Below are 18300 nucleotides of genomic sequence, written 5' to 3'. Positions count from 1 at the left end.
GTTAAAAGAGGAGATTATCAATCAGCATGTCAATATGAAGAATCTTGGATATGGGATATCTATACTTTCTATTTCTATTGGACCAAATGATTTAACCCCCGATCTATGGCATATGTAAAATTGAAGGCAACTAAATATATACGTGCAAATAAATGGAAGCTGTATAGATTTAAATAGGTTAAAGCTGAATGAGCATTTATAAATATACAGACTGTTTTGGATCTTCACCAGTAAGGATACATTGTTAAAGTCCATCCATAGTTTGGAGGGTTTTCCATTTTATGCACTTTCCGTGATTTAAAAAACCCTACCACCTCGCAGGATCCTAGAGCCCAGCCTGCAGCCCAAGCCTGGAAGTCTGCATGCAACGAAGCAGCTCCTTAGCCGAGCCCTATGAGCATGAGTCAGCTGTCATGGGCCAGCCGCGGGTTTTTAATTGCAGTGTAGACATACTCTTAGATAAGATGATTTTTTTTTTCTTTTAGAGCGTGATCCTGTAAGCAGTCCATACGCATAGATCCCAGTGACTTTGATAGGAGTGCTGTGCATGGAGTGCTTGTGCAACTGAGTCATTAATAGGCTTATGTATTTTGGTTATTTATATTAAGTAGTGCTTAGAGCCCCCAACAAGATCGGAGTCCCACTGTGCCAGATATTGCACAAACAGATAGGAAGGGATAATCCCTGCCCAGAAGGACTTAAAATCTCATATACAAGATATGCATTGTGTAGGAGGAAAGAAGGAAAAATTATCCCCATTTTAAAAATATGGAACTGAGGCAGAAAGAGTTTGTGACTTGACCAGTGTCAGACAAAAAGTCCATGGCAGAGCCAGGAATTAAACCCAGATTTCTTTGAGTCCTAATCCAGTGCTTTAATCACAAAACCATCTATTTTATCTTTAATATACAATTAAAGTTGTACCTCATTCAGCGAGCATATAAGCAAATAAACAACCAAACTAAAAATCTATTGATTCCCATCATTCAATATCTGAATCCAACTGCTCAAGGTTGCAAAAGTTCCTACAACAGTCTTTCCATTAAATTAGTGGCCTAGAACAAACTGTTTTATTCTTTCTCGCCATGCCTCACTGGTAGTTTAGCAGAATGTCAAATAGAGGCATCAGTATCTTATGGAAAAGTAGACAGTTGATCTTCCTTCAACACCAGTGTTTCATTCTGACACCAGAGTCACACTTCTGCTAAGTGGGAGCCGTTTTCCTGAGCCTTGCAAGTCGGCTTCAGTGTTTTGGGACCCAGATATATTGTAAGTGTAAATTTTTTTATTTACACACATACACCGATCTCAGAGGTGTTCAAACAGCATGCAGGTAATCCCTTCTTTCTGGAATCTCAGTCCAACATCAATACCAGTTCCCAAAGAGCAACTCTGTCTCAGGAATTGATTCTAATCAGAGACCAAGAGAGCAAACTCTCCTGCTGCTTGCACAGCTCTTTCTCCAAGGTCCACTGCCTCTTCACACAAATATGCATAACAAAAACTAAGAACACCACACCATGTCTTCCCAAGATTGAACATTTGCTCGCACGCTAACACTAGGACGCTTGCAAGACTGTATAACAGTGCCACCTAGTGATGTTTAGCATAGCCAGACCATTTTTGGGTACCACTGAAATAGGCATCTTAGAAAAAGATGGATGCTTTCCTAAGAGAATAGTAGTCTCCAATTTTAGCTTGGGACAGAGAGCAAAGCTAAAAGAGAAAAGTCTTGCAAGTATGTGTCTTCTTTTGATTTTAAGAGTGAGATCCTTAAATTTTTTTAGCAGTTGCTCTTACTTTTCTCACTGAGGCCTGAGAAAAAGATATTTGACTTTATTTTTATGTATTTATTTATTTATTTTTGAGAAATCTTCTTAGCCACCCAATAGGCTCTCTACGTATTATAGGATCCTCTTTAGGGTCCAGTTTGAATACCTTTGGGACCCAGTTTTCAAGCATGGCTAAAGGTCCTTCTACCCCATCACACTGATGTTTTGCTATAATTTGGTCTGTCTGTGTTTGAAATCTTTGTGCTCAAAATATTATTTTATTTTTTGTTTTTGTAAATGAAGTATTTTCCTCACGTCCCCACTCCCAATGCAATTTGAGAGCACCTTTGACCTGCGTTGTTCTAGTCGCATATTGCCACACGTGTTCTTCACGCTAGTTATGTGAGCTGCCAGTCTCTATTTTTGCTTGTATAACCACACTCACTTCTCTGAGATGTTGTAGATTTATCATCTCTCTAAAGTTTAAAAGCAATGAATTACTCTTTGAGCAGCAGGACATCTGAGCTGACTCAGATCCTGCTGTGTCCTCTCCTTAGCCACATCCTTTCCTTTCCCCATGTTTTGGGCCAGATCCTGCAAGCGTTCTGTGTACACAGCACTTTGTGACTGAAGCATGAGCACGCAGAGGGCTTGTTAGGAGATAGCTTCAAATCCCCATGTATGATTTTGAAAGTGCTGAAGTGGCTGTATGACTCTTATATAATGTACATATGGAGCTCAATCACAGTATACCTGCTCTCTAGCTCCACCCTCCCTTGCCCTCTAACTAATCCTAACTACCGTGCATCGAAATGTGCAAATGTTTCAGAATTAGAAAATAATCTGAAAACAAGAGCAATGGTGGAAGTGATGCAGGTGAAATATGTTTCGATTAAATCAGAATATCATTTACTTGGAACACAAACGTTTGCGTACAGTCACCCCAGTTTTGCCCCGTTTTTCATAGCAGATGAAGATTTCACATGATAACCTTTTTGGAATATTAAAGCTTCCAGGGCTGAATTACCTTTGTTTCTTCATCAAAGTCCATAATTATAAAAGGCTGCTGTTCCTTAGGCCATTTCAGCTTCAAAAAGATTTTTAGAGCCTGGTCTGTTGGAAAGCTTGGGGGTATAATTAGCTAAAATGGAAATAGATGCAAGTGAAATTTAGTTCCTGATGTTTTAATTTAGTGCAGTACTGCCATGTGTTATTGAAGAGAATTCTTAAAGGCAAACATAATTATTTCATTATGGTCTTCAGAATGCTTTCATTGGCCTTAATAACAAGAAGCTGTATAAGGAGTCATACATTATAATTAGCCCTTTTTATATTTACATCAGATAAATAACAAATAATTGATGAAAAACAAGTCTTCTGAACGGATGATTTCACACAGAGCTCTGGTTACAGTTTAATGATAAAACATTTCTCTCATTGCTTTGCATTTTAATTATCTAGAATTATTACTCTAGCAGAGATGTTGCAGTATTGTTGTTTCCATGCATTTCATTAGATTCACAACTAATTTATAGGAATCTGAAGTCAAGGAAAGGTGTCTTTAGATGTATATCACATACAACATATTGCCAGCTCTATTAATTTTAATAAGTTTTCATTACAAACATTTAGCTCCAATTTAGTGATGGATTTTGCTTCAGTTGAAATCAGCGGGAGTGAAATTGTGACTTTTTTGTATTCTTTCATTTCCCGATTTAGGACCAAAACCGTGCTGTTCTTACCAGTTGGAGTCAGGGAGTGAGTGTGAACTGCGGGATTTGGGTTGGCATTTTCAGAAGAGCCCAAGAGGGAGTTAGGAGAACAATTCCTATTGACTTCACTGACAATCAGTGGGATCGGTGTTCCTAATTCTCCCCAGGAATTTGTGACAATCCTTGGCTCTAAGAACCATGCCCTGAAATGCACATGTTGATGTTGTTTTTTAGCCACCTGCATTTACTGATCCATGTTTTATTTTTATTTTTTATTCTTGTCATTGTCCATTTTACAGTGTCATGTGAAAATTACTTCAGTTTTTCCTGTGTCTTTTTGAAGCATCTTCTACATTTATCAGCTCTTTTATGTTTCATTTTTGTAACAAAACATATTTCACATGATTCATTCCTCAGAGTGTACAGAACACTAATTGTTGTTATTGATTCTGAATTTCACAACCATTACAAGTAACCCAGATGAGTGGCGGATAAAGAGTAATAATCCATGGAGTTCTGGAAGTGTTTCATGTTTGTCTGGAGTACTTTGCGTGATCAATATTAACTGCCCCATTGAAACTAACTGCTGTATCAAATAACAGTAAATCAAATGAATGTGCTTACAGATTATTTATTGAAAGCTTTAATTGTTCACTGGGGCCTTGCTTATCTGAGGGAACAATAGAAGCTAGTGATCAGACAAACTAGTTTGCAGAGCCTGGGGATACCATCAGACAACAAGATGGCTCCTGTCTATAGGTTAAGTGAGAGTTTTCTAAATCATGCACCAGCCCACATGACAATTATCCATCTTGGCCATCCCTGGAGCAATTGTGTGGGGAGAATTTTTCCAAAGAGCTTCTCTTTGTTTCCTGGGGCACTCTTTTCCTTGCAAGCAGCCATTTCAATTTGTCTAGGTGACAGGCAGCATCTTGTCTGGAAAAAGAACAAAAATAATTTTCTGAAATTTTCAAAAGTTGTACTGACAGAAACCCGCAAATAAAGGACTCGGGGAGATTTGCCTGCACTACAATTGTAGGATCAGATCCCAGGTGAGGAAATAAATGGAAAATATACAGGGCTGCTTATTTTATGAAAATTCTGTGTGGGTAGATCAGAAGAATGCTTGGCACTTACAATAGTGCTTCACATTTGCCAGAGTTGTGCAAGAATTAGCTAATTAAAGGGCACTTCTGTTCTGTTTAATTACTCTTACATAATTAAAGAGCAGTTCTGACAAATGACTCTAAAATGCTGTCATGGGATCTCCTATTTATTGTATCTTAATAATTTCATATAAAAATTGCTCAGATTACAAGTAAAAAGATGTTTTTATTTCTGTCAGCCCCGAGCCCCTTCATCTTTGCTAGTTCAAAAACCTTGGCTTGGCTGTTGTGGGGAGGTTGTCTGTGCTTCTCTCTACCCTCCTCCTTCTTCCCTGTGAATAACTGCATTAAAGACCTTAACCACTTTTCAGAGCTTTCCTGAGCTGCACAGGGAAACTGACACGATTCTTGACATATTGACCACTTTTCACAATGTTCTGAATAGCAGTAGTGAAATTCACTGGAGTCTTGTCAGTTATACTTCTCTGCAGTTTGTGAATGCTTTCAGTTTCAGCAGAGGCACTAAGGGTGTTGTTCTGCAAACTCGGGAAGACATTACTGAATTGATTTGTGTTCAAAAAGCTCTCTTTCCAACCAGGAGAATTAGAAAAGTACTTTTAAAAATAAACTTAATTTCTGCAGGAAGTGATGGCTTAGGTCCCCCATGCATGCTGAGAAAAGCTTCCTACTATAGAGAGTCAAGTTTTGTGTTTGTGCTTTTAGTATATAACACTATATTACAATACACATAGAAGCGTGTAATGTAATATAGGATAATAATACATTTTAGAAACACCTAAAATTACTTAACGTGGCTTTTCCATATATAATATCATAGTTGAAAATCCATATTTAGGGATACTCTAGGACTAGAAGCATGTGCATCCCATTTGAAAGAGTAAATCTCCCCTTTCCAATGGCATAAATCATCCTGTTTTTATCCTTAAGTTTCCCAAGACATTGAACCTTAAACTTGTCACTAGTCCAGGACTCTATGTTGCTAGTCTTGGTTGGGCCAATGGAATTTTGTAAGGAAATTCCACATTTGAAGGGCAAGAAAATATATCTCTGTCACAATGTTTTGTCAAAAGTGTAGTGGCAATTTGAAGCTGTTCAGAAGTTCGGAATAATGTAGGAGGTTCTCAGGAGATGAACTGGTGGGCAAAGAAAAAGTGGGGCAGTGTCAAAGATACATGATGAATAATAAATGCCAGTTATCTCATGGACATCACCCTCTCATACGTGGTACACTGAATGTATGTGTGCATATACTATACTCTCTTCCCTCCTACATGAGACTGATGCTGGCAGGCTAGAAAAGCCATTTCAGACCATGTGCTGAAGACTGTATGGAGTGCTGCTGGTCAGCTTTTTGACTCAGAGTGGGCAGATAGAAGAATTTATTGCAGAGAGAGAGCGAGCAGGAGAATAGTCCCTCTTGTGTGTCTGTCTTTTCTTCATACTTTGTCTGTTAGATTGAAAAAAAAGTTAGGAGCTGATGTTCTAATTCCAGTATTGTCACAGATTTACTTTGGAACTCTGGATAAGATGCTCTCTGTGCCTTCATTACACCGTCTGTAAAATGGGGATAATAATACTTAGCTATTTGATGGGGTTGTTGTGAAAAATATTTAATGTCTATAAGATACTTTGAAATGTAAAGAGGTATATAAATACGATGACAGTAGTACTGAATTTTGATGAGGGAAAATTTGGTAGAATCCTAGCTAGTCATTTTTCAGGTGACTTCCCCAACACAATATCAATCTTTTGTATAACAAGTATTCAAAAGTTTCAAGTGGTCTGAGTGCATGTCCACTTCAGTTTTATGAACCTGAGTACTGCATTTGCTCCATCGTATGAATATTGGTGCTGTTCAGTTAATAAATATTCACCCATCCTGGCTGTTTCTGTCAGCATCAGCAAGCATCAGCATCAGAAAGCTTGGAGTGCAGTACTATAGCTAATGTACTTCTAATTCTTGGCCTGGTGACTGACCAAAGACACCCACTTTTCTTAGAAAAGCATATGAAGACTGAGAACAACAGCAGCTTTTCCTGCCTCAGGGTGTGTGGTGGTATGTGTGACAGTGTGAGAGTTAATTTTTCCCAGTATGCTTCTGATGCCTTTGAAGTCTAGGGATAGCAGGGGAAATTTCTGGAGATCACACCAGAAAGAGATCACACCCTCCCTCCTCTCACTTCCTCAAGGAGAAAGAGTTCCCTTATACATGTTTTGGATTCTCTAATAGAAAGTTGTCCTTTCTTCTTCCTCTGCACTTTGGCGCTTCTCTCAGAGTTCAGAACCTTTGCAGCTACACTGATTTCTGACCACCATTGGCTGAAATGTAGGGTGACCAGATGTCCTGATTTTATAGGGGCAGTCCTGATATTTGAGGCTTTTTCTTATATAGAAGCCTATTACCCACCCACCCCCTGTCCCAATTTTTCACACTTGCTGTCTGGTCACCCTACTGAAGTGGGACTGTTTCCACATGCAAACATGCCCAGTTGGTTAAACAATTCCTTTATTTTACCAAGGCCTTGTCTATATGCAAACGTTGTACTGCTTTAACTATATCCATATAGCTAAGCTGTACAACCTACTCCCCCGCAGCGTGGATGCAATTATACTGATATAAATGGCCTTATACTGGCATACCTTATTGCTACTGGTATAACGGTGCCTACATTAGAGGTTATATTGGTATAACTATATTATTTAAAAAATTACACTCTTAACATATTTACAGTGATAACTATGTGTAGACAAGGCTTACTATTAATAAAACCCAAACACTATAACACTCCTGAGCAATGAGTTATACTGAACAATGGGCTGTTGCCTGATAAACAGTCCTTTCTTTTGCAAATGAGTGTGGGCTGTCAGCAAAAGAGCAAAGTGTGTGCAGAGTGAAGGGGACTTACTCAGGAAAGGAACTCAGAATGGGGAAAATTGCAAAAAGCTGTCAGTCTTTTCAAGTGAAAGCTGGAAACAATATATTTTTAATAAAAGGACAGTTACTCTAATTGCTGCACCCTACAGTTCAATTTCTTTTTATGCCCCTGTTTATTAAGTTCTGCATACTCACACTTATTATTTACAGATGTATTCATTTTCAACTTGCTTATACAAACCATGCTCTGCAAAAGGTAGTGAGTGAGGCTACACTCACCAGTTGGTAAGTGTTTATTGCTGCCTATAATATGCAATTTTTAAAACAAACAAAAAAAATCCCCCCACAACTCAGTTCATCAATGGAGGCAAGCCCTATATTCCTTGTGAAAAGTGAAATTATCTTACTGCAGCCTGACTTTAAAGGTAATCAGCAGTTTGTAGTGGATTCATGTCATACAGTGTATCTATTGGGTTTCCGGGAAACGGGGCGGGCAAAGCCCGCCCCATGCTAACGGATCCCCCCCCAGCCTAAGGGGAGGTTCCACAGGGCCTCATGTCATACGGTGTAATGAGGCACATACCTGCTCTTAAACATTTTAATTTAAGGATCTAAAGGTGCAGCAGTTCAGCTTCTGCAGTAACCCATTCAAACAGCTGTGATGCAGTTTCTAATTACCCTTGTAAGTGGACATGCAAAAGCAGGTATATGTAACAGTGTGGCTCATCCCTTGAGGGCTGGGGCTAGCCAACCCTGATTCCACATGAGTTGCACCTGGGAGAGAGCAGGGTGGCTCTGTAAGGAGTAGCAGGAAGCTACAAGGAGGAAGTTGGCACCTGAGCTCAGGAAATTGTAGAGAAATTGTAGGGAGTGTGAAAGGGTCTTGCTGGGAAGACCCTGAGACCAAGGGAGCTGTGACCGAGGGGAGCGGGAAGATCCTGAGACCAAGGGAGCTATGACTAAGGGGAACCCAGAGAGCGGGAAGCTCCTGTGGGGAAGGCTAATTTGCAGCTAGGAAGCACTGGGAGGATGGGCTGTGACAAGAGTGGGACCAAAGAAGAGCTCTGCCTGTGAGAGAAGACACCAGAGCTAAGTATGGGCTTTTATGAGGTGATGGGCAGTGGTTTGGCACCGTGAGGACTGTTAATAACTATTTCTGTTACTAAACTGGCCCCAGCAGAGGTAGTCTTAATGCAGAAAAGAATTGGTTCTGTTACTAAATGGACCACAGGCATGGGGGTGTTGTACATGTGGAAGCTGTGTGCAGTTCTTGGAGCCCATTAAAAGGGGCAAGGTGCCTATAAAGCAACCCCTTGGTTCAGGGCCGGCTCCAGGGTTTTTGCCACCCCAAGCGGCGAGCGGGGGAAGCCGCGATGGGCGCCTGCTCCACCGAGCCGCTTTCTTCTTCGGCAGCAGGTCCTTCCCTCCGAGAGGGACCGAGGGACCCGCCACCGAAGAGCCTGACGTGGCGCCCCTTCCCCTTGGCCGCCCCAAGCACCTGCTTGCTGAGCTGGTGCCTGGAGCCAGCCCTGCTTTGGCTGGAAGGGGTGCTCAGTAAATGGCCACCCTGCTACCGTATGTAAATTCATGTCATCCAGCAGAGTCTCTGCAATCCAAGGGATGATGTGTTTTTTAGATTCTTCTGTATCTACCTGTAATACTTCTTTGATCACAGCATTAGCGTTGGTTGAGTCAGTGTATTGATTTCAGGATTAAAAAATACCCCAATGTTTAACACTTCCTGCAGTAAACAGTCATAACATTTGAGAAGTAAAATGGCATGAAATATTACCTAACAAGTCCATTTTACTACTTTTATGATTAGAACACTACAGTTTTATTTTTGTCTATGTGATACTGGACAACTATGTAATGAATTAAAGATATTAAAACTCCCATATTCTCTCTGGCTCCAAGCCAGGATAAGAGGCATTATTAATAATGTTATGAGGACTATCTAGGAAGGAATTTAAACTATATTTATGGTACACATGTTAACACCCAAAACTAATAAAAACTTATACTGGAGATTAGATCCAAAGAATATATCCCTGGTTTAAAGTAGTACTCCAGATTATTCTGTTTCATGCTTAAAATATGTAGCCTTCTTAGGAAGAACTGATACAGATACAGAGCTTTTGAAGATAAAAGAAAAAGGCTCCAAACATTATAAAACATTTATGGTTAATAGAAAGAGACTTTCTTACATGGGGAGGGCGGGGGGAGGTGAGATGGGGAATATGCATCCTCTAGTCACAAGTCCATTTCCCTTGTGATTTTAGTTCATCATCAAAGGTATTGTCCAGATTCTTCTCTCATTTAGATGGTTGAAAATCAGGAGTAACTCATCAAAGACAGTGGAGCTACAACTGTGTAAAACAGGTGTGAGAAGATAATTGGACCCATTTTATGTTTTAAATGTCTTGTCCCTCATTACCCATCCTCTGGTAATTGATCCTGCAGGGAAATCATGCTGAATTTGGGACATCATAATCCTATAAAGGCCATTGCAGTAGACTCCAATGTTTTAAAGTACAAAAGGGCCAGATTCTCAGCTGCTGTAAATCATTATAGCTCTTTTGACTTCTCTGGAGCTACACACGTCATTCCAGTTGAGGATTTGGCCCACCAACCAAGACTAAGCAAGAAAAAGTGGGTTGTGGGCTTCTTATTAAAAAATAAAATCTTATCTATCAATAGCAACACCACAAAATTGCTTTTCATAAGATACTATCTTTTTTTCAACTTTGTACAGGTTTAGAATTAACACTCCTGAATTGTGGCACTTTTTGTGATCTGAGCCAGGGTAAAATCACGGGGGAGGGCAACAACCCTCAGCCAGTTTGTTCAGGATTTTTTTCCACTATTTTCTATAAAATCTGAACTTTCACTTCAGTTTTTACTTTTTCCTCTGTGAAAATAGACCCCTCGTGCAAACTGATGAGCTGCTGCTCTGTAAGCTCAGCTTTACCTGCCAGCCCATTGGCTCACAAGCTGGTGACCTCAATGATGAACCTTTGTTGTTTACTTGATCATTTAAATAGCAAGAGCCATATTCTGCCTTCTGGTAAAATCCCATGCAACCCTATTAACTCCCCTGTGATGGGCTGCATGCAGATTTTGTCCCTATCATTGGCAAGCCATGCCTACCTTAGAGAAATTTGTTCAAGTGTAACTGCACCAGTGTACTTACACAAGGACAAAGCCCAAATGGAGATCTGCTGCACCATTGTAAATGTAGAAAATGGCTGTGGTATGTTACACTGGAATTAGCTCTGCTTTAGGCCAGGTTTACACTGAAAAGTTAGGTTGACCTGGCTATATCATGTGGGGTGTGAAAAATCTACACCCCTGAGTGATGTAGTTAAGCCAACCTAACCCCTGGTTTATACAGTGCTAGGTTGATGGAAGAACTGCCTCTCGGGGAGGTGGATTAACTACCGCAGCGGGAACCTCTCCCGTTTCTACAGTGAGTGCCTGTGCTGAAGCGTTACAGCAGCAGAGCTGCAACTGTGCAGCTGTAGCATTTCTAATGAAGGCTCTGTTAACACTACAAAGTTAGCTTGATGTAAGTTGTGCGTGAGTCTACACTTAGATTTGTCTTCCACCTATGTAAATGCCCCATTACAACAATGCAATAACACCACCTCCCCAAGCGGTTTTGAGCCATGGTCAATGTACTGAGGTTGACGCAGTGCAAGTGCATATAGTGCGTTACTTATGTTGATCCTAACAGTGCTCCAGCAGCTGTCCCACAATGCCCAACACTGATTGCTCTGGTCATAATTATGAACTCCACTGCCCATGGGTCCCAGAGACCTGAAGGCCCCCCTCCCTTTTAAAACCCCACAATTTTTTTAATGCCTTTTCTTGATTGTCCAGCTTGGCGAGCACACCTAGCAACTCTCCACTGTTGCATGCAACCACCCAGCTGACCGTGCCAGCTCCATGCTCCAGACTCTCTCTGGCATGGAGTACACAGGAGATACTGGATCTCCTGGGCCTGTGGGTAGAAGAGGCTGTGCAAACACAGCTGTGCACCAGCCATAGAAACGTGGATAGCTATGAGCAGATTGCACAGAGGATGCAGGAGAAGGGGTACGACGGGGACCAGCAGCAGTGCTGTGTGAAAGCGAAAGAACTGCGGCAGGCATATTGGAAGGCCAGTTTTGCCAACAGTCAATCTGGTGCTGAGCCACAGACCTGCTGCTTTGACAAAGAGCTGCATGCTGTAGATGGTGGAGACCCCACCACTGCCTTGGAGACCATTGTGGATATCTCCTGGGAGCCCAAAGGCCCTGACATGAACAGTGAGGAGGAGGTGGAGGACGACGAGGAGGAAGATGGGGGACACGTGATCAGGGGTTCCAGCTATGCTGCGAGTCAGGACCTGTTTGAGACTCCACCACAGTACAGTCAGTCCCGGCATTCGAGTATGGGCAAGCCCCGTGCAGTAGAAGGATCCTCTGGTAAGTCTGTAAATTTATTTATCATTATTGTGGTGGCATCCCCAACTTGACAGAAAACAGCTGTCAACTTCTTATTAATTTACTTGTGCTATAAGAGGTAGTGGTACAATAAAGAGAGGTAGCGTTACCTGCTTTTCATTACACTCTATTGCTAGGCGGAGAAATGCACACAAACAGGGATGTCCCTTGAATCCTCCTGAGAGATCTTGATGACGCTTTCATGGAGGTTCTGGGTAATCCTCTGCTGAAGGTTTCTAGGGATAGCAGCCTTATTTCTTTCCCACGCCAGTCAGCCATAACTTCAGCAGGCATCATACAGGTTAGTAGCATATGGCCCTGGGCAGCTTGGGGATGCCAGCAGCAGCTGTGCTCTCTGTGCCTTTGTTACCCTCAGGAATGAGAGATCAGCTAAAATCACCACCACCTGTGGAAAATGGTGCCTGTATACTCCTAGTTTTATGCAGCCAAGCAATTCCCTCCTCATTTCCCTCACGTCTGGCGGGCCATGCTCACCACGGCGAAGCAGAAGTGTCAATACACGTCTTGTTTAAAACCGTAGGGAAGGGAATTCTGAACCTTAACTTTCACTTTCTGTTGAAACTTGACAATGGTACCTCTGTGTTTTATCTGCAGCTACTGCTGTTGCCGCCTTCAGGGATTCCTCCACCACATCCACAGAACTCCTGAGCTAGATAAGGAGGAGAAAGAGGAGGACTCTGGATGACATGTTCAGTAAGATCCTGCAACCAGTGCTTCATCACTGTGAACAAAGGGACTGGAGGGTGAACATTACAGACAGTCTGGAGACGGAAAGATCAGTCTCAGCAGGAAGAGGAGAGGAAGATGCACCAGGACATAATGGGGCTTCTCTGGCAGCAAACACATGCTGTGGGCTCTTGTGGACGTACAGGTTCAACTATCACAGGCTTGCCTCCATTTGCAATCCAGGGAGAACTCCACTACAATACCTCCCTACACCCCCCTCTCAATATTCCATGTGGCATCAGGGGTGGCATCCCTACCACTCCACCCCCCGGCGGGACATTAAGGACAACCACAGCTTCATGTACACAGACCTATGAAAGCCACGGTGGCTGTATGTGCAGGTAAAATGGACATGGATGTTTTTCCCCTTGTCAAGCTCTGTTCCATTAATATATTAAGTTTTAATGTATTTGCTTTTAAATTGCACAGATTTTTTTTGCACTGGCTTTGTTACTGAATAAAATTCTGTTTATTTGGAAAATAATTCATCTTTATTAGTTCACAACATATGTTGCAGATTGCCTAGCAGTCCAGAAAGTACCTATTTGTTACTGTGCCATGTGGCACAACTCAAAGGATCAGTGACACACAGTGTGTGTGGAAATCATAATTTTGCAGTGCTTGTTGTACATTTAATAGATGCATTGACAGCATTACATTCACAGATGTACACCAACCAGTGCACGATTCCCAACAGGGCCCAAAACAGCAGGGCCAAGCAGAGCATAGTACACCACAATGCATTATTGTGGCTTGTTGGTAAAGGGCTCTTTCAAAGCCTACCTGAGACGCATAGCTCCGTGGTGAACTCTTCTAATAGGCCTTGTGCCTGGCTGTTCAAACTCAGCAGACAGCTGCTCCACCTCAGCCATCCACCCCAGCATCAACTTCCCCCCTTTGCTTCACAGATATTATACAGGAAACAGCAGACAGCCATAACCATTGTGATGATGTTTTCACTGAAATCCAATCTTGTGAGTAAACACCGCCAGTGTCCCTTCAATCTACGGAAAACATATTTAATTCTCATTCTGCACCAGCCAAGCTGGTAGTTGAATCTTTCCGTGGTGCTGTCAAGGTGGCTAGTGTACGGCTTCATAGGCTAAGGGAGCCAGGGGTAGGCTGGGTCCCCCAGGATCACTATTGGCATTTCAACATTGACAATGGTCATCCAGCAGTTGGGAAAGAGAGTCCCTGCTTGTAGCTGTCTGAAGAGTTCTCTTTTCTTAAAGATGCAAGTCTCATGAACCTTCCCCAACCAGTAAACGCTGATTGGATGAAGCGTCCCTGGTGATCCACCGACACTTGCATAACCATAGAAAAGCAGTGCTTTCTGTTGGTTTTCTCTGCGGCAAGGTGGTCTGGTGTCAGAATAGGGATATGCGTGCCATCTATTGCTCCACCACAGCTGGGGAAGTCTACTGCTGCAAATCCATCCACTACATCCTGCACATTGCTGAGAGTCAGTCCTGCTCACCAGGAAACTATTAATGCCCTGCACACTTGCATGACAACAGCCACCATGGGATTTTCCAATTCCAAAATGTTTTCCCACTGATGGATAGCAATCCAGCGTTGCAAGTTTCCACAGTGCAATCGCCACTCTCTTCTCCACTGTCAGTGCAGCTCTCATTCTGGTGTCCCAGCGCTGCAGGGCTGGGATGAGCCTGGCACACAGATCCAGGAATGTGGTCTTCTACGTCTGAAAGTTCTGCAGCCACAACTCACCTTCCCAAGCTTGCATTACAATTCTCGGGCCCAGAATCGGCCCTCTGCCATCTGGAGTTGCTCCGCGAATACCACCAACAACCTGGAATTGGTTCTCTGTCCTCCAGGAAATCAACATGGTCAGTTCCTCTTACAGCTCTGCAAATACCGGAGGATTGTGCATCCTGTACATGCAACACTTATGACAATAATGCAGAGCTGTGCAGGGTCCCTTCTTTTGTCAGTGTTGGTGGATAGCAAGGAGGGCTACGTGGGTTATGGTATTTTTAGAAAAAGTATGAAAATTATGGGCTATAGATAACATTATGGGATGGAGGCAGTTGCACCCTGGGAAATTGACCCCTTGCTCCCAGTCACCACTGCGTGGCTCGTTTCTGCCCGCACCATGCATTGCCAAAACTTCCCAAAAGACAGTGTACTGGATGGTGGCACACTGGGATACCTACCCATGGTACACCGCACTGTGCATTGACACATGTACTCCTGGTGAGTACGCAGGGCAGCGACGCAAGGAGCCCAGTATGCATGCGCACAAATGATGTTGTAACTGTGGCGGCTTTATGCTGACGTAACTTGTCAACCAACGTCTGTAGTGTAGACATGGCCTCAGTTACACAACTGTAAATGTTTTTCTAATGTAGACAAGTCCTGAGGGCTTATCTACGCTTAAAATGTTACAGCGGTATAGCTTCAGTGCTGCAGCTATGCCCCTTTACTGTAGACACTACCTACACCGATGGGAAGGGTACTCCCGGTGGCATGGGTAAATCACCTCCCTGCGAGGGAGTAGCTAGGCTGCCGGAAGAATTCTTCCATTGACTAGCACTTTCTAGGCCGGGGGTTAGGTTGTCATACCCACATCTCTTGGTGGGGCGAGGGGGATTTTTCAGGCCCCTGAGAGCTGTAGCCATGCCATTGTAAGTTTTCTGTGTATACCAGCCCTCTGAAAGAAGCAGTCTGGTCTTTCACCACCTTGGAGTAACTGCCAAACTTTGCCTCTGGATGAAAATGTCCCCCTAACCAGGTTTAGAGGTACTCTATTAGCACAATATTAATGTGCACCCAAGGCTGACTGGAAGCAGTCTCCTACACACCCTGTCTCCCTGCCTCACCACCTTGCACCAGTTAGGACCCTGTTTTGCTAGGTGCTATACAAACCCTTAGGGAGGCACCGTCCATGCTGCAAAGAACACATCACTTATGACAACAAGCAAGATCGAAAGGTGTAGGGAGAAAGATGCAATCAAAAGAAGAGAGGATGTTTTAAAAAAAAAATCAACATTTTTTTTCAACAAAAAATGGCTATAATTTCACAGAAATTTTTTCCTTTAAAATGTTCTGAGTTTTCAGTAAGAAACCCACATCTGAAACTTTATTTTTCAAAAACCTGAATTCAATGGCTTTTCCAAAAATTCCTGGAAAAAATGACATGCATCCGACGAAGTGGGTATTTACCCACGAAAGCTCATGATCCAAAACGTCTGTTAGTCTATAAGGTGCCACAGGACTCTGCTGCTGGGAAAAAAAGACACTTTTCAATCAGCTCTAATCAAAAGTTCTTGTGTTTCTGGAGCAGGTGTTTGTTGGTATACTGTTTCAGCTGGAAGGTGTGTGGGGGCGTGTCTCTGTACTTGAAAATTTAAATCTGCTTAATTTCCTATTTTCTACTGTAGCAGTAGCAATAGATGCTGGTCACAAGAGTCCTTTTTAACCTACTGTGGCAAGCTCATGTACATATCAACTGGTTGTTCAGTCAGGAGAAGCTCTTCATTTACTACTAGAGACACAACAGATACAGTTGCAATAATGGACATCCCAGAAATGCTTCAACACTGAACCCAAAGAGCCAATGGTTTTTAAGCATGGCTGACTTCTGCTCTCAAAATTAACTCCGGAAATGGTATTTTGGCCTCTCTGTTCAGGGTGTCTCTGTGATTCCTGGATCACATGTGCTTAATTTACAAGGAAAAGGTTTCTTTGCTAAGCTATCCCTGCAACCTCAGCTTTGACTCTCAAAAGCAAGCTGGGCTTTTTGTGGCTTGTGTATCCCAATCACAAATAAACATTCTGCAGTACAAATCATGCTGTCTCATACACCTATGTACACCCACTGACCTTAATAGGGTTTGTACAGGTCTTACAGCCTTGCCTTTATAACCGAAATCAGTGCACATTGACCTCTACCATGTGACAGGGATGTAACCTTATATAAGCTGACCTATATCAGGTTACTGAGGCTAGGAAATAAAGTTCAGTCTCTTACTAGCACTTTTTCTTTTATTTGTGTCTGAATTAAACTAAATTTTTAGCAAAAATGGAGCAAATTAAGCCTCCTGAATCCCTGTCTAGAAGCAACAGTGGCAGAGAACTGGAGAAAGGTGACTGTAGCGTTTACACATTTTCCTGGAAGCAAGTGGTAATGAAGAGCGATCAGGGTTGTATTCCTTGCTCTACATCTTGCAAATCATTTAGCCGGATTATGGAAAGATATTTAAGAGCCTAAGGAAGCAGTTGGGTGCCACGGTGCTTTTGAAAATCCCACTAGGCACCTATTTGCATCTTTAGACACCTAAATACCTTTATTAATCTGTCCCTTACTTTCTCTGTGCCTCGGTTCTCCCTCTATGAAATTGGAATCAAACTTTCCTATTTCACCAGGGGGATGTGAAGATGAACACAGTCAAGATTATTAGGCCCTCAGGCCCAGATCCACTTTGAAATCAATAGAAATTAGGAACCTAAATACCTGTGGGGATCTGGGCCTCAGATAGTACAGTGCTGGGGGCCACATAAGTGCTGGGTTAGACAGAAGAGGGTGAAAGGTGAAATTCCTCAAGACTGCTGCGTACGGTGTGCCCAGAGACGTCGTAGCTCTACAGTACATTGCAATAAAAGTCTTAAGGGGATTTCAGAATCCTAGACAGTCAGTGATCATGCAAGAATGTCCCTTGAGAAGACCAGCCGCCAGATGAGACCACTGACCACGTTAAAGCTGTACCATAAAGCCAAGTAATTGAATGTGACTACTTACCAGATCAACTAACTGGAGACCGTATTATTTGTGGTGTAACACAGAATCAGGTTCAGTTAAAGATAATGCAAGAAATGGACTTGACTGGGCAAAGACCAGTGAATATTTTCAAGGTTGCTGAAAACTGCATCCCAAATTAATGTGTTAATAAGCAGTGAGGGAACTGAAATTAATAAATAAAAGAGTAGGATGAAAGGGTAAACAAACGAGAGGCCAGATTTGTGTGCACTAAATGTGGAGGCAATCCGAGCGCAATGGGAAGGGTTTCTAACATGCTCCTGTACTGGTAAGACACTGATCTTTATTTCCTGGCTCCACTCGTATGATATGGGTCAGTGTTACAAAAGGTTATCCTTCTGTAACATGGTCGGGGCCAGTGAGTATCCACTGACTCTCATGGCTACTGTAATATGAGTCCACTGGCTAATGTTACAGCTTTGTAATTGGAACTTAGCAATTTTGTTGATGAAAGGCGTGACGTAATAAGATCCAGATCACTATCTCATAGCTCTGTTAGCTTTACTGGGTTAAAAAGAGTGGACAGAAAGGAACACTTATTTTTACCACTAAAGGCAGCAGATATGACTTGGATTACACGCAGATGGCAAACTTGTTGAGTAAGAAGAAGCCGTTTTTCCAGGCTCACTTATCAGAGTAGAACTGTAATCTTTTAAAATTAAGCTGTTTTACTGATCTTTTTTTCTGTACCATGGTGCCCTAGATCTACGCACTCTCTCTAGATTCAAAGACAGTTATCACACAGTATGTAAGACAGGTAATGCGGGCTCCTCTGTACTAACTACTTTAGCCCATATGTTGTC

General features: G+C 42.4%; 1 protein-coding gene across 9 annotated transcripts in view; it reads left to right on the top strand.

Annotated features, from left to right (window-relative positions):
* RARB (retinoic acid receptor beta) overlaps positions 1-18300 on the top strand; it is a 499718-nt gene that overhangs the window by 365996 nt on the left and 115422 nt on the right. Inside the window, exon 1 of one of the 9 annotated variants that reach the window (XM_045003224.1) lies at positions 8392-8579. The exons of the other annotated variants lie outside the window; for them this stretch is intronic. The gene's annotated coding sequence lies outside the window, so the exon portion shown is untranslated. Of the gene's footprint in view, positions 1-8391; positions 8580-18300 lie in introns of those variants that run through there. 9 annotated transcript variants of the gene reach the window in all.

This window comes from Mauremys mutica, chromosome 2 (assembly GCF_020497125.1).
Source record: "Mauremys mutica isolate MM-2020 ecotype Southern chromosome 2, ASM2049712v1, whole genome shotgun sequence".
NCBI classification, from domain to species: domain Eukaryota; kingdom Metazoa; phylum Chordata; order Testudines; family Geoemydidae; genus Mauremys; species Mauremys mutica.
The sequence above is the reverse complement of the archived record's forward strand: the minus strand, read 5'-3'. Positions and strand labels throughout refer to the sequence as shown.